The sequence below is a fragment of the Aphelocoma coerulescens genome, chromosome 2, assembly GCF_041296385.1.
Source record: "Aphelocoma coerulescens isolate FSJ_1873_10779 chromosome 2, UR_Acoe_1.0, whole genome shotgun sequence".
NCBI lineage: Eukaryota > Metazoa > Chordata > Aves > Passeriformes > Corvidae > Aphelocoma > Aphelocoma coerulescens.
In genome coordinates this window covers 133,151,047-133,165,212 of record NC_091015.1, presented here as the reverse complement: position 1 = coordinate 133,165,212, position 14,166 = coordinate 133,151,047, and positions in this window count along the sequence as shown.

Here is a 14,166-nt window from a genome sequence, read left to right as displayed (position 1 = left end):
AACTATTTAAAAGGTCATTTTTTTGTGTGTTTTAAATTGGCAAGAAATAACTTCAACCTTTTGTTGTTTTGGTTTTGTTTTGTTTTTTAAATAAAGGAAAAAACCAAGGAACTTTTAGGTATGCTGGTGATCATGATACCTCCCATAAAACTGTGAATGTTTTATGATGTACTTTTGGGATATCAATCACAGGACCCATAAGCAAAGAGTCAGCAAAGGCAAGAGACTCTTCCAGGCATGACACATCTGGTTCTTTGGCAGCTTAAACAGACTTTATATTGCCAGCTTTAAATTGGGCCTTTGAGTTTGCCACATGCTTTGTCTGGCAATGGGCTGTCTGGACTGCCATGTGTTCCTGGTTGCAGCAACTTTAACATTCAATATTTAGGTTTATTCCCCTCCCTTCTATCTCTTCAGAGGATCTCCATGCACACAAACCTTCATACTCAGTCCTCGTGCTTAGGGCTTATGGCCTTGCACTTCTAAGCCTCGAAATACTCATTTCTAATTGGAACTGGGACACATTTACAGTACTACATGAATTGTGTTCCTGCATCACTCACAGTTCTACACTTGTAGATATTCAAAAAGAGCAATTAAAAGATTTCCCATCTGTACAAGACTCTTAATGCATCCATTGACTGGTCAGAAACTTCTCAATTGCTTTCTTTACTAAACTGAGGCTCTATTATCAGAAATCTATTACTAGAGGAAGTCACTTGTAAACTGTATTTGTCAGTTATGGAAATTAATCTAGAATCAACTAGGTATGCCATCATAGATTGTAAATGAATGTACATTTGTGTATATCTTGATTTAAGGTGTTCTGCAAAGAAGCACCTGACTGCTTTTAGAAGTAGAAGGAAGCTGCTGTTAGGGAAAAAAGAGTCTTGATTATCTCCTGGATGTTAAGCTCTAATAAAACATAAAATTGCTTAAAAGGAGTATCAGTAGTTTCCAAATTAAGTGATATAGGAAATAGGGAAATAAAATAGTTCATTCTTGATCTATTCCATTTCTGGATTCTAGTACTCTTGCCCCTACATCTGACACTTCAGTCTGTATACAACATACTTCTGAAGTTATGGATTCAGGTATATTCATGCTGATCTTAAGAATTAACATTTTTTTTTCCTGCCCAGACTATGCAATCAAAAATATCTGAAATATCATGGAAAACAAGTTTCCACTGTGAACCTATATTCTCAAAGCCAGCAGGAAAATGGACTAATGCTTTTGTTTTCCTTTATCCATAATTTCTTAAGCTTCTCTTAGAGTCTGCACAAACTGTTTGAACACTCAAAGTCAGCAGTGACTGGGAAAGCAGAGAAGTATCAGGCCAGAGGATTGCAGATATTGCCCCACTCTGGCTCTGTGTGCTATTTGTCACAGGTGCCACTGACTGCACTAGTGTGTTATGCTGAGTGACAGTCAAGTGCTTTCATGCAAATATCTGCTAAGCAGCCTTTCCCCTGACTGCCTGCATCTTCTTCATTGCACTCCCTGTTCTTGTGACAATGGTGCTCCCACTTCTCTTCCAATTTAGGGCTTATTTAGAAGTTGCTACTGCCATCAAACCTCAGACCAGCAATGGGCCACAGAATGGATTATCAATCTTAAATAATCTAATATAAAAAGCCATTGTAGTGTGGTATTACTAAGTATGCTGTTAAACTAATATGAAAATCAATAAAATAGTTTCACTTATGACACTGATATCAGAGAGCATAAATAAAAGAGTTCTGTTTCTTCCCTTGTTTTCTTTTTAGGTGTTACTCATTAAGTGTGAGCATTAAGGAGACTTACAGAATCAGGAACCTCTTCACTTTCATATCCAAAGTGAAAGCAAATGGCAAGCTAGCAGCCACCCTGCTCTGCTCCCTAAACCAGCATGGATCTGGTGTATTTCTGTATCATACTGTATTTATCTGGTCATGTGTGATAATGTGGTCATTTACAACAGTACCAACATAGCACCAGGATGCCACTTACTGGTGTGGCAGCTATATCAAACTCTAGCAGATTACCAGGCTTCCTGTAGGCAAATAGCACCCAAAATACTCATCTACCCATGGAATTAGGCATCTGTTAACTTATCTGATAGCTTCTTTGTTACACAGTTCATTCTCTTGGCAACTGACCTTCAAAATAAATGTGAAATGCAAACCTCAAAGCATAAAAAGAGCCCCTAAAATATATCAAATCACTTAGTAAAATCCATCACTATTGGCTCAGACAGAATGCTTCCTAATTTAAGGCTGATGTTTATGTTACTCTAAAATAGCTAAACATGAATACTGAATAGAGGAAAGAAGTTAGAAACATCAGAATTAGTAGTTAAACTTCTACATCACTTAATTTTAAAAGTTTGGTTAATGGCATGAGATTCTAAAATCTGTAAGAACAGGGGATTTATGGGTTTGCAAAAGACCTTTAGAAAGCTATGTACATGCATTACTGGATCGTTAAAATATTTTATGGAGAGTTTTGAAGAAGAGTGCTTTGGTTTCATTGACACTTGCTTAAAACTGTAATATTTCACATAAGAGCCTAATGTGGAACTGAGAAAGCTTATTTTACACATTTAAATATGTACTGACTTTGATAGCATTCAGACATCGACACTTGTGTAACGTGGTGCCCTTGTAGGCAGAAAACATGTGTCAAGTAGAGCTGGTAAAAACAAAAGTTACTCGGGGTGTTTTTTGATTAAATGGACCTTTGACAGAATAGAAATTTCTGTGAGGCTTTTTTCATGCTTGTGCTGATGCAAAAAAAAAAAGAGCCATTAGGGGTATTTAAAATATATTTTAATATTTTTTTTCTGGAAGCTAAATACATTAACTTTCTTCTTACTATTTCTCTGGGAATAAATAAATTTCATGAGTAGTTATCAACAAATTAGAATATATCTCAATTATGACAAAATTTTGAGGGTGAAATTTCTCTCACCAGAAGACAGGATGACTTGTAGCTCATGTGTTAATGACATGTATTTGAGTGGGGAAAAAGAGTTTTCCACAAGCAGTGGTGGTGAATATACATCCACCCTCTCAAATGCATGGTCTTCTGTAGGAAAAATGGCCCTCCAGGAGTTACCCTACCTTTGGTAAATTTGAAGTCGTTTTGGTTAAATTTAAATCTAAGCAGAGGTCTACTTTTAAGTCTTGGCATTTTGAGTCAAAATAACCACCCTTTCAGGTTCTGTGTGAGCAGGTAGTGCTATGCAAACATTCTGATGAGACTGGATCAGCCGGTGCTGAGGACCAGATCTTCTCTACATTATATGGATATGATTTGGTTTGGCTTTGGACTGGCTGATCTCATCTCATGGACTAAAAGCTGATTTGTAATTGGGGCACATTGCATGTATCCCAAGAGCATCCCTCAGTTTACGTTCAATCAAATTCATGCACTCTCAGACTGGTCCAATGTGTGCCACAAACCCAGAGACTGCGTCATAGCAAGAACCATATGTGTGTAGGAAGGGACACGCAGGTTCAGTTCAGAAGTGCACTTCTGATATAAATTAAAATGTTTATGTAGCTTCTATCCTTCTCCCAACACTAGCATCTAAAGAATAAGGTGTCTGAAATACTGCAGCTGTCAAACAGCATATCTGCAGCAAAGGTTTCTTCCTAATCTCTATCACTTATCATTGATAAAGATACTGAGATCTCTGAAGTGTCTTGCAAGAGAATATGGAACTACTGTATTTGTGTTCTCTTGGTTTTGTAATTTGTGGGTATAATAGGGAGTAGTTCCATCCAGAATGATCCAAGATTCTTGTGTATATTTTAAAAAGCTTTACTCAGCCATTGGCTCCTTTTTCAGAAGAATACTTTCACATTGTCATCAGATTTGTACTGCCTAAAAAAGTAATTACCTGCTCTGTACCAGGAATGTATTTAAACTAGCAAAACTTTTCCACTTCTTTGTTTTGTGACCCAACATAGTAACTGTAGAACAAATGTAGTTTCTTTAAAGCATTGCCTTACACCATCTGTATGTTGGGACTTCCGTATTGAAGGCTGTTGTGTCAGCAAATATCTGGATCACTTCAAGTCACGGACCTTGGAGATTAGGAATCAGCTGACTGACTACTGAAGCAGTTCAGATCACTGACACCTTTTCTTTTGTTAGCTGAGGACTGAAATGAGTCATATTTAGAGAACACTATTTGTCCTTCAGTAAAAAAATCATATCGGGGAAGCAAAATGTTTACCTGTGTGTACCTGAGGCACCCATCTGAGTGGACTTGGGTGAAGGCCCTGTCACCCTTGGCCTGTGTGATACCATGTGGTCAGCTCAACCCCACAGCTGTGACTGAGCTGTGACTGAGCTGTGACACCCATTTGGCACCATCTTGCTGGGTGCTCTCTGCCTTCTCAGCTCCTGCGGGGGGACAGCTGTGCATCCCCCACGAACCAGCCCCACATACGTTAGCTATGCTTACACCATACCCAACACAAAAATAGCAAAGCAGGAACTCTCACTATCCATTTCTTCCTTTACTTCCTTTGCAAAGGTGTCTTTTGAACCCCTCCTTTATGGAAACCAAGATATCAGTAACAAGAAATACAAATTCTCCAATAACAAGAGTGGTTGATACCAGGCTTTCACTTTTGAAGTTACTATAAATGGAGTCATATTACCCTGAGTGGGCCTAAGAAATGTAGGGCAAGTCCCAGCTGCCCTGGAGAGATTTCTGAGACTGGGCTGAAGATTTAAGAGAAGACACCAGCTTGTCTGCAAGCTTCATGGCAGCTTCCCTTGTAGTAAACTAAGCACAGCTGTCACAGCTTCTTGCTTGAGGGCAGGAGCTTAACATCCCCGTACACACCACACTGTGTTAATCTCCACACTGCCTTGGGTTTTTGTTTACTGAAAAAAAGTGAACAGAATCAGTGAGTGCAATTTAAAATGTTTCAGCATCACACTGCTCTTCTTTGTGCAGGTGACACTGTCCAACTGAGTATTCAGCTGGCTGTCACCTACCACAGGTACGTCTGGCTAACTCTGGGCGAGACGACTGCTCCAAATTAGAAGTGCTCTGATAAAAATGCTTTGATAAAGATAACCACCTTTTGGCCCATACTAACATTCAGAGAATCTCAAAGCAATTTTATATTGCATATGCTTTCTGGAAGCACATGAAGAGGTATTTAAGGAATTTAAATTGCTTGAGGCAAGAGGGAAAGGCAAAGGGAAGTGTGTTGCTCTAGGCATCACAACAGAAACAGTTGCTGCAGGCAGGAAACTGCCTCTGGTGGGATTACTGCAGATATCTGAGGCTCCTGCAGTACAGCCCTTCATACAGCACCACTGGACACTTTGCTAGATCCATAATGCAGCTGTTCTTTTAATACTTATTTGTACTATGTGTTTCTCACTGTTCAAGACTGTACTTCTTAAGCTAACATGCTACCTCAGAGTTTTCTGTTTACAAAAGCAAACAAAAAATGCACTGGTTTTCTCCTTTCTCTTTCACATCCTTCAGTGGTTCCTTGTAATGCTGGAGCTGCCTTACCCAAGCTTCTACTTTGGTGTGAATATTCTACTTCTACTATTTTGGTGTGAATATTTAAATCTGCTACTTGGATGCACTGTCGACTTTTACTGTGCTGTTTCCCAGCTGAGTAGTATTAAAAATTTTGGAAATCTACTACTAAAAAAATATTTAATTAGTATTTATTTTATATTTATATTGTCTCTAATTACAATATTAGTAAGATTTATTAACACTGTCTTTCTGCTCTGCTTTAAAAGCAGATGATCTTACATACCTATGTAATTTATTTTCCTGTACAGCTGGCAAAGAGTTAGAAAAGACTAGCTTAACTTCCACCATTTTCACAAAATCAAAATGCTAAATGTGATAGATGAGCTAAGTATGAATGATGAGGTCTGAAAGTGAACTTGTTTTTTTTCCAGCAAACAGGCAGACCTGGGCAGCTTTAATTGTAGCGCTCACTACAAGTAGTTTATGCCTGTACTTACAGACTACATAACATACGTAATTCCCATGTTAAGCACAGCCATATAGATCTGTTAGGAATGGGCTACAAATTTGGATTATTCCAACAGTCAGAGTACAACCTAATAGTTGCTAACCATCACTGATCTTGCTACAGCCTCTTTTATGACAAGTCAGAATACCATAACTCATTTCATGCAGACCACGTTAGTATGATTGATTCCCAATTCTAGAGCCCCTTTCTGCCACAGAGGAGGAGAAGCTTCTAAGTAAAACAGAAGAGTGAAAACAAAAAAGAATCCTTATAATACACTATACTAGGGATTTTCCTGTGATGCAGTAGACTCGCTTCACTCTGCCATTAAGACCAGACAGGAGATTTCACATGCTGCCTGTGTTACCTCCATGCTAATCTGGGCTACTGAGTCTTTCTGTTGAATTTACAATTGTGTGGTTTGCATTGGAAGGGACCTTAAGGAAGATCTAGTTCTCACCAGGAAAGTTTTCCTTTTCTCTCCATGCAGAATGGGAAAGTTTTCAGAATGTCACGTAATTTCTCATTATCCACATTGTCATTGTCAAGATGTGTTTCAGGTGTAGACTTTTATTGCAAAGTGCTCCAGCTGGGCAAGCCTTCTTGAATAATGGGGAGAACTTTGATGTTGGCAGCTTTATTGGGTACTACACCAACTCACCCTACAATCAGGATATTTTTAAATAGAACAAAATAAAATAAAAGCCATCCGGATAAAAAATGTTGCTGCGAGGGTTGTACTGCAGAATGATTTATTTTCCCATGTGCCCATGCAAGGTAGGTATATTTTAAACAAATACCAATAATGGTCTTTGGATTTGAGGGCAGTAAACATCCTGCAATGAACATTTTGCCCCAACATCTGCAGATCCCAAATGTCAGCAGATAGGAAAATTCATGACCAGTTTATGCAAGCAGGCGTAACTCCATTGACTTGAATAAAACAATGTGTATTAACACCAACAAAAAAGAAAAGAACACCAGGTGTTTTTGAAAGGTATTTTAAGACACAGTTTATTATTTAAATATTTAATATAAATCTTTCTCCTTCCAGTCGTAAACACAGATTACCTTGAAGTTAAATATCAGCCTCACAACACGGCTATTATATATGGACTGCATTTATTCCTTGGTGAAGTATTTTACCTCTCTTCAGTTACATAAATAACCTCACCAAGACCTGTTAATTTATTCATTGCCTCTTAATCCTTATTTGTCACCCTTATTTTAAAAATATACATCTATCTTCTGCTAATGAGAAACAGGAATAAAAGTCATTCTCAGCTGGTTCTGGGAAGCGTCAGAATGTGCAGAGTGGTTAGATTAGTGCACAAAGCTCAAAATAAAGTGCTCAAAGCAGTCATAGCCCTGGAATCAGAGAACAGCAAGTTTAGGAGGAAAAAAAAGAGGAAAAGGCAAGAAAACAGCCTTAATATGTAGAAGATATTAATATAAAATATAAATAATAGAATATAAAATAGAATATATATTCTATTTATGTAAAATAAAAAATAGTTTAACTGCGTTGTGGTCTATACTGCATTGGTCCTTATGGAAATATTTCACTGTGTAGACGATGAAGAGAGGACTTTTAAAAGGTGATCTGTGTTTTTATCAGTCTGGATAGTCTTGAGATGCCCATCCCTCACTATGGGCTGTGTCGGGTCGGGTGGCCTGGCACGACATGGAACGGACCTGCTCCTGTAACACAGGTGATGCAAGTGATGCCTTTTCCTGGTCTTAAAATCAAGAGTCAAACACGTTTAGAAGGGGAAAAGGAATTTTACCTTGGTATTTATTTTAAGGATCCTTAGGTGCACTATGTCCAGGTCGAATGCACCAAAATGCACACGGCAAATCCCACCCAAAAGACCTGGTATAACATTATAGGTCTTACTAATTAGTATATCTATCAAAAATTCCCCAAGGAGAGGCTTGAATGAGCCTCTCTCCCCAAGGAGCCTTCCCCTGGATGGTTCTATCTTAGTTTACAGAATGTGCTCTGGAGAGGACTTTGGGGTCTGGTGCACATTAACCCCTACCTACGAAGCTTCTAAAATGTTGAGTCTCCTAGCTGAACAAACAAGTCTAAGAATACAGGCAAAAAGCACTAAGAATACAGAAGTTGTAAAAAAGGTATAACAGGGGTATAAAAGAAAAGGCAAAAAATCATCATGGCATATTGCAAGCACCTGCTGGAAGACAGCTACTCATGATGTGCTTTGCCAAGACACCTGTCTAAGGTTGTCGTTTTTACAAAGTGCTCCCTCTCAGCAGTTCAGAATTTGATTTTGTGGCTGGTCTATTAATGAACTCATGTTGGTAGAAAGGGCAATGTTTTCTGTTGCATCCACAAACATCATCTCCCATGTGTCTTCAGACTGCCATAATACAATAAAATCATTCTGTCTATTCACAGCACCCTGGTAGAAGGAGTGGGAGGGTTACAGCACTGCTCAGGGAAGACCTGTGGAATTGGCCTCCTTTTCAGTTGTGTTGAAATTGTGACAAACTCAGTAGGTGCAGTTAAGCTGAACACTATTCTCTTAACCGCAAGCAGAGTTTCCACTTTTTTGCTTAGAGAATTCTTACTGTGGCATCCTCTGAGGTCAGGGTATTAGCAAACTAAGAGGCACAGAAGTTTCTGTAGAATTCCAAGTTCTCCCACATAAATAACTATTAACACAATAAAGAAGAAAATCCCAAGCTTTCAATTCCAGATTTATGCAACATGTATCTCTAGTATTCCCTTCAGTCAGAAGTGATTTTGTAGACAACTGACACAGCTTTAATCTAGTGGAGAAAAGTTATTCCTCAAGCAGCTTATAAAAATGGCAAAATATAATTGCCTTAATGGCTGGTGCAGCTGCCTTACAGGAGCTGTCTTCAGAGAATAAATAATTTCATTGCCACTAAAATATTTATATCCCTCCCCAAGCCTTCCATTTGATTTTGTTTTTCAAATGTTATTCTGCATTTGGTGTGCTTTTGTTTTCCTTGGCACTATAGGTATCATTTTTCAATGATAGGATAGCAGGTCAGTTTTCTGTAAGATACTCAGGACTGGTTTGAGGAACAAGAGGAAAAGAATTTGTTTTAGAAAATCCAGATCAAAGGAGAGTCAGATTGCATATATGCATATCAAGACTAAGTTCAAAGATTCAGATCCATCAAATTATGCACAGCTATCTTGTTTGTATGTGTGGCTGTGTTACAGTCTTCCTTCCCATCCATTCCTTGCTGTTAAGTGAGACTACAAACTTGCAAACTAGTATAAACCTGTTTAAATGTAGTATGCTGACATCTTTTTTATCAGGATGCGTAGCTGAGTGAGTGCAAGAACTGTGATGTATGTATTACAACATCATTAGGAATTAAGGATGTCTTATGTGCCTACACAATGCCTCTCACAAGAAAAGACTAAATACCACTTAAGAAATGCACTGCCCTAAGAAGCAGCTGCAGTCATATCATGAGCAGAGCTCTCTTGGGTCACCTTTCATTTTCTGGGGAGCCAGGGCAGGAAGACCCTCCACTCTAATTCTTCCCCACCACATTATTCATCATTTTTGTGTGGTTTGAGATTTTTTAAGCTTTCACTTTTGACACCAAAACCCAAAACATTCTGGACCATCTAAATATAGCAAAATATAAAATATATGGCAGCCTGTCTTAACAAGTAATTGGCCAGCACAAATGTCAGTCCTGCTGATTGCAGTGCTGCACGGGTAGTCTGCCCCCGAGAAACCTTGTGCCAGGTTGGAACCTAAATTTATGGCTATAAAAATGCAGAAGGATAAAATGTAGTATCCTGCTGGGCTAGACCAATGCAAAGGCATTGGGAGTCTTGCACAGCCTTTAGAAAGAGAGCCCCATGTCCAACAAATTGAGTTTGGTTGTCTTTCACACCCCAGCTCCTAAATACAGCTGACCTGGGTGTGTCTGAGAGGCCCTTGATAATACATAAAGCCACTTTGCTTTTAAAATAATGGGGGAAAACCCCAACAACAACAACCCCCTGACTTTTTCACTTCCCTAAAAAATAACTGAACAAAATCCATTATGTTCAAGATAGAGATTATCAAAGGAAAGGCACTTCTACATAGTTGTTGTGCTGATGTTCACAGCATTTAAAATAAGTAATGAAGAAGATAATTATGTTGATCACATCAAACACTTTATGGATGGTTTTTTTTAATCTACTGATATATACAAATGCCTCCCCATATTCAGATCCTGCAGGCAATTAGTGTACTGCTAATTTTACTGACATAAAAGGTGACTTGTTTATTCACATGTGGGTCCTAGATGTGGTTCCACATATATTTTCTGTCTTTATTCTTATCTATCTTATCTATGCTTTTGACAAAACATTGATAGAAGTGCTGCAAGCAGTCATCTGAAGAGCTGCTGGCCTGTGAGCTGAGTGTGTCAGGGAGGGCTGGCAGCCTGGGCTCTCCAGAGGGGCTGGGTCCTCCCTTTGGGCAGATTATCAAGTAACTCACATGATATGAGAAACAAATGGATGTAACCTCTGCATTTCCAAACAAAAAGGCTCAAAAAAAAAAAGTTACAGAGCCTGAAAACAGTTTAAATGCATGTATAAGCAAAAAAATTATAAATAACATCCATAAAGCTGCTTGGAGCAGCTGGAGAAGTGTTTTTCTTTTTCTGTGCTAAAATTGTCCCACCACAGAAGGTTTCTAAACCTTGTCTGTAAATTCATTACCATGGAAAAGTGGTCCTTAGCAAAGAACATTCTGTGAGTCATCATGAGCTTTCTCTTTGTAGTACTACATCTAGTTCCAAAGGGCTGTTTTGAACTCTCATATTAAAAAAAAAAAAAAAAGAATCTGGCCTTTATCCAAAAACTATAAAAATGTGAACATTACAAATCTGTTATATTTAGTAAAATAACACTTCTTATTGCAGGCACATGTGCACTTAATTTGTTTATACTTAACAGGAAATTGGATTGATATCCATAAGGAAAGATGGGTCAGTAAATACACTGCAATTTGAAGTATATGTGGTACAGAATTGTAGCTGTACTTTTCAGTGCATAATTCTTTAAAGTGAAACAAAAAATTTTTCATGGAAATTACTTTTCTCTCCTTCTGCTTCGCACATTTGGTTTCCATGTTCACTGAAAACGTAATTAAACATTTTTATTTTCAGATTTATTTCAAAAATTTTTTTGAAAGTTGATATAAAGACAACCCATTGCATTACTGAGCACCCAAAAACACTTCCAATTTTTTCAATACATTTTACTGAACAACACCTGACAGTGCTAAATGCAAAGTACGTTTGTTTATATTGGCTACTCAGCAGTGTAGGTTGCTTCCAGGGCACACTCAGACACTCCTCAGCAGTGTGCACCTTGCATCCTTTCGCAGGGCAACGATGGTTGAACTCAGTGCATTATGGTCACACAAGATTCAGCTGGAAGCCAGGATACATCTGGGCTGTGCATCAAACTGGGCAATACTCCCAGGTGCAGCTGTACCTTTGCAGTCTTACTGCTAGGTTTGTCTCACTGGTCTCTTTATTCAAGGCGGTTGGTAGAAAGCAAAAATGACACAATGTACCAGGGGTCATGGAGACTAACCATGCAGCATTTTTAATTTAAAGAATTTACCATACATCTCTGCTTTATATATATTGAATCTGTTCCTTTCCTGCAGTATCATTTCTCCTGGGAAGATTTTCTTCAGTACGGTCTGTTTGGAGAAAAATTTGTAAATACCATTTGACCTCAGTCTAGGTGTACAAGGTGTCCCTTTGCTGAGGGACTCTCCTCATTCCTGTTGTCAGGGACTGTAGTGGTTTGGTCCAAAATACTCATTACTGTTTACCTTCTGTGAGATAAGAATTAGGAGAAAAGCAAAGAAGGCACAAAACTTGAAATATAAAGAAGTTTATTAATAGACCTAAAAGAAGGGGGGAAAAAAAAAATCATACCACACCGTCAGAACACTTCTCCTCCCCCCACCTTCCTCCCTTCTCCCACTGACAATGTAAAAGACAACCCTTGAGATGTTCAGTCTGTTTACCACTTCCGTAATAGTCTTGTTCAGTTCATTTAGGAAGAGGAGTCTCTCTTGCTCATGCTACGGAGACCATCTCCACAAGAAATTCTCTCATGGCTTCAAGTATCACAAGGAGGCAGCTGCCCGGGTTGGTTCTCTGCTCGCATCATGTGAGAGTCCTCTCCCACAACTTGTAGCTTTTCCCACAACTGCTTTCAAGAGTCCAGTCTTGAGCTACTGGGGTACCATTTTAAGGTTGAGCTGTTCAGAAACAAAAGTTCTCTTCACTCATCTCTGGGAGCATTAAATCTCTAAGAGTAGAGGCTCTCCTCCTTTCCTGGGAGACAAGGGTCCTCATCATCTTCATCTCTAGGACTATCTCTGGGAGTATCTCTAGGAACAGAGGTTTTCTCCTTCCAATTGGAGCAAGAGTCCTCATCGCTTCCATCTCTCCCTGTTCAAACTTCTCATCAAATTACAGCTGCTTCAGCATTTGCTTATTCCAGCATTGGTGCTTTTGCTCACAAGTACAAGTTGAACGCTCCACCCCCCATGCTTTCATGAGGTTACAATGGGTACTCTGATATATCATCTATCATCGTCCATATATCGTCCATCACCACCATAGCTTTACAATAGAATTTCAGCTTTAAGCATCTCCTCTTTCTCCTCCCTCAGGATTTCAGCTCTTCTTTCTTTACTTAATGTCTGCAGCACTTACAGCACTAAAGGGTTAATCTCACCCGGGGCCTTGCAGCTGGAATTTCGCTTATCGCTGTTGGTCACATGATCCTTTGCCAGGCAGCAGGGCAGCTTCAGCTGAATCTCAGCTGCACTGGAGAGTGGGCAGCAGGGCTGTGGGGGGGTCCTGCGGGTGGAACAGGGCCCATCAGCTCCAGGATGGCCGTAGCCCGGCCTGACCTGGCCCGAGCAGGGCCTGGCCATCGCCCGCTGGGCCCCGCACGGGCCCTGCAGCTACCTGTCCCAGCACCGAAAATGAGACAGTCCTCTCCCGGGCTTTGTCCATTCTAAAATGTGGACCACAGAGGCAGTCAAAATTTTAAGTGGCTTAAAATATTGTCCATATTCAAACTAGCCAGCTGATAGGTTCTGTCAGGTCATAGAGGAATTGTAAGCACCTCTTTGCAAGAACATCACTTCTGGGACTATGCTTGCTAACCCATGACAGGGACACTCTACCTGGACACAAAATATTGCATCTCAGGTCAACACTGTCACCTTGCTCATGTTCCTGTGGGGAAAATTAGAGGGCTCCTTGTGAGAGTCTTGGTTGTGGCAGTATTTAGCAGCTAGCATCATGTGTAATTGTTTCTGGGCTTAGTGCTTGCAGATTTACAATTTCTTCTTCAAAATAGCATCCTAAATTGATGAACAGTTCAGCACCCAGATCTCTGTTATGCTTATCTGAAACACAGGAATAGCTAATTGTGCTGTAATGAAAAAAAAATCCTGCTGCTTTTCTCTAGCTTAACGTAGCAAGACTCCATGGAAATCAATGGAATTGCACCAGCCTATTGCAGTAACACCAGCAAAAAGAGAATTTCCTTACAACATTTTCCTCACTTTATTCAGTGAATTTGGTGTATTCCCCAGCTTTGAAATATATGGATCCTGTCCTTCTGCAAAACTGTGGAGAGGCATGTCCTCTTTGTCCTTTAGTTGAATAGTGACACTAAATGTGTACTTTCCATGAATTAAAATATATAATCATTATGTAGAAGCAAACTAGGCAATAAGTGATGATGGAAGGGTTTGGGGAAACTTAACATGCTACAGACATCTCATGCAGCAGTATTTCACACCATAACAGTTTTTTACTCCATAAATATTTTCATCTTTCTTGCTGTAACTTGCATAAATGAATAAATGCATAGAAAACACTAATGATAAGTCCTAAATTAAATCTAAGCTCACCATCTTGACATTTACTTTTTAAAATATGTATGAGGCAATTCCTCTGATCTCTTTTTTATACACTTACAAACACATGCTTACAAGTTATTTGTGTTTCAGGGCCAAGTACAGTAATGAGTAAAGGCTTCCTCCTCCTATTGCTGAAAGACTTTGTAAAGTCGTGAGGGCTTGAGGATCAAGGTCTTAAA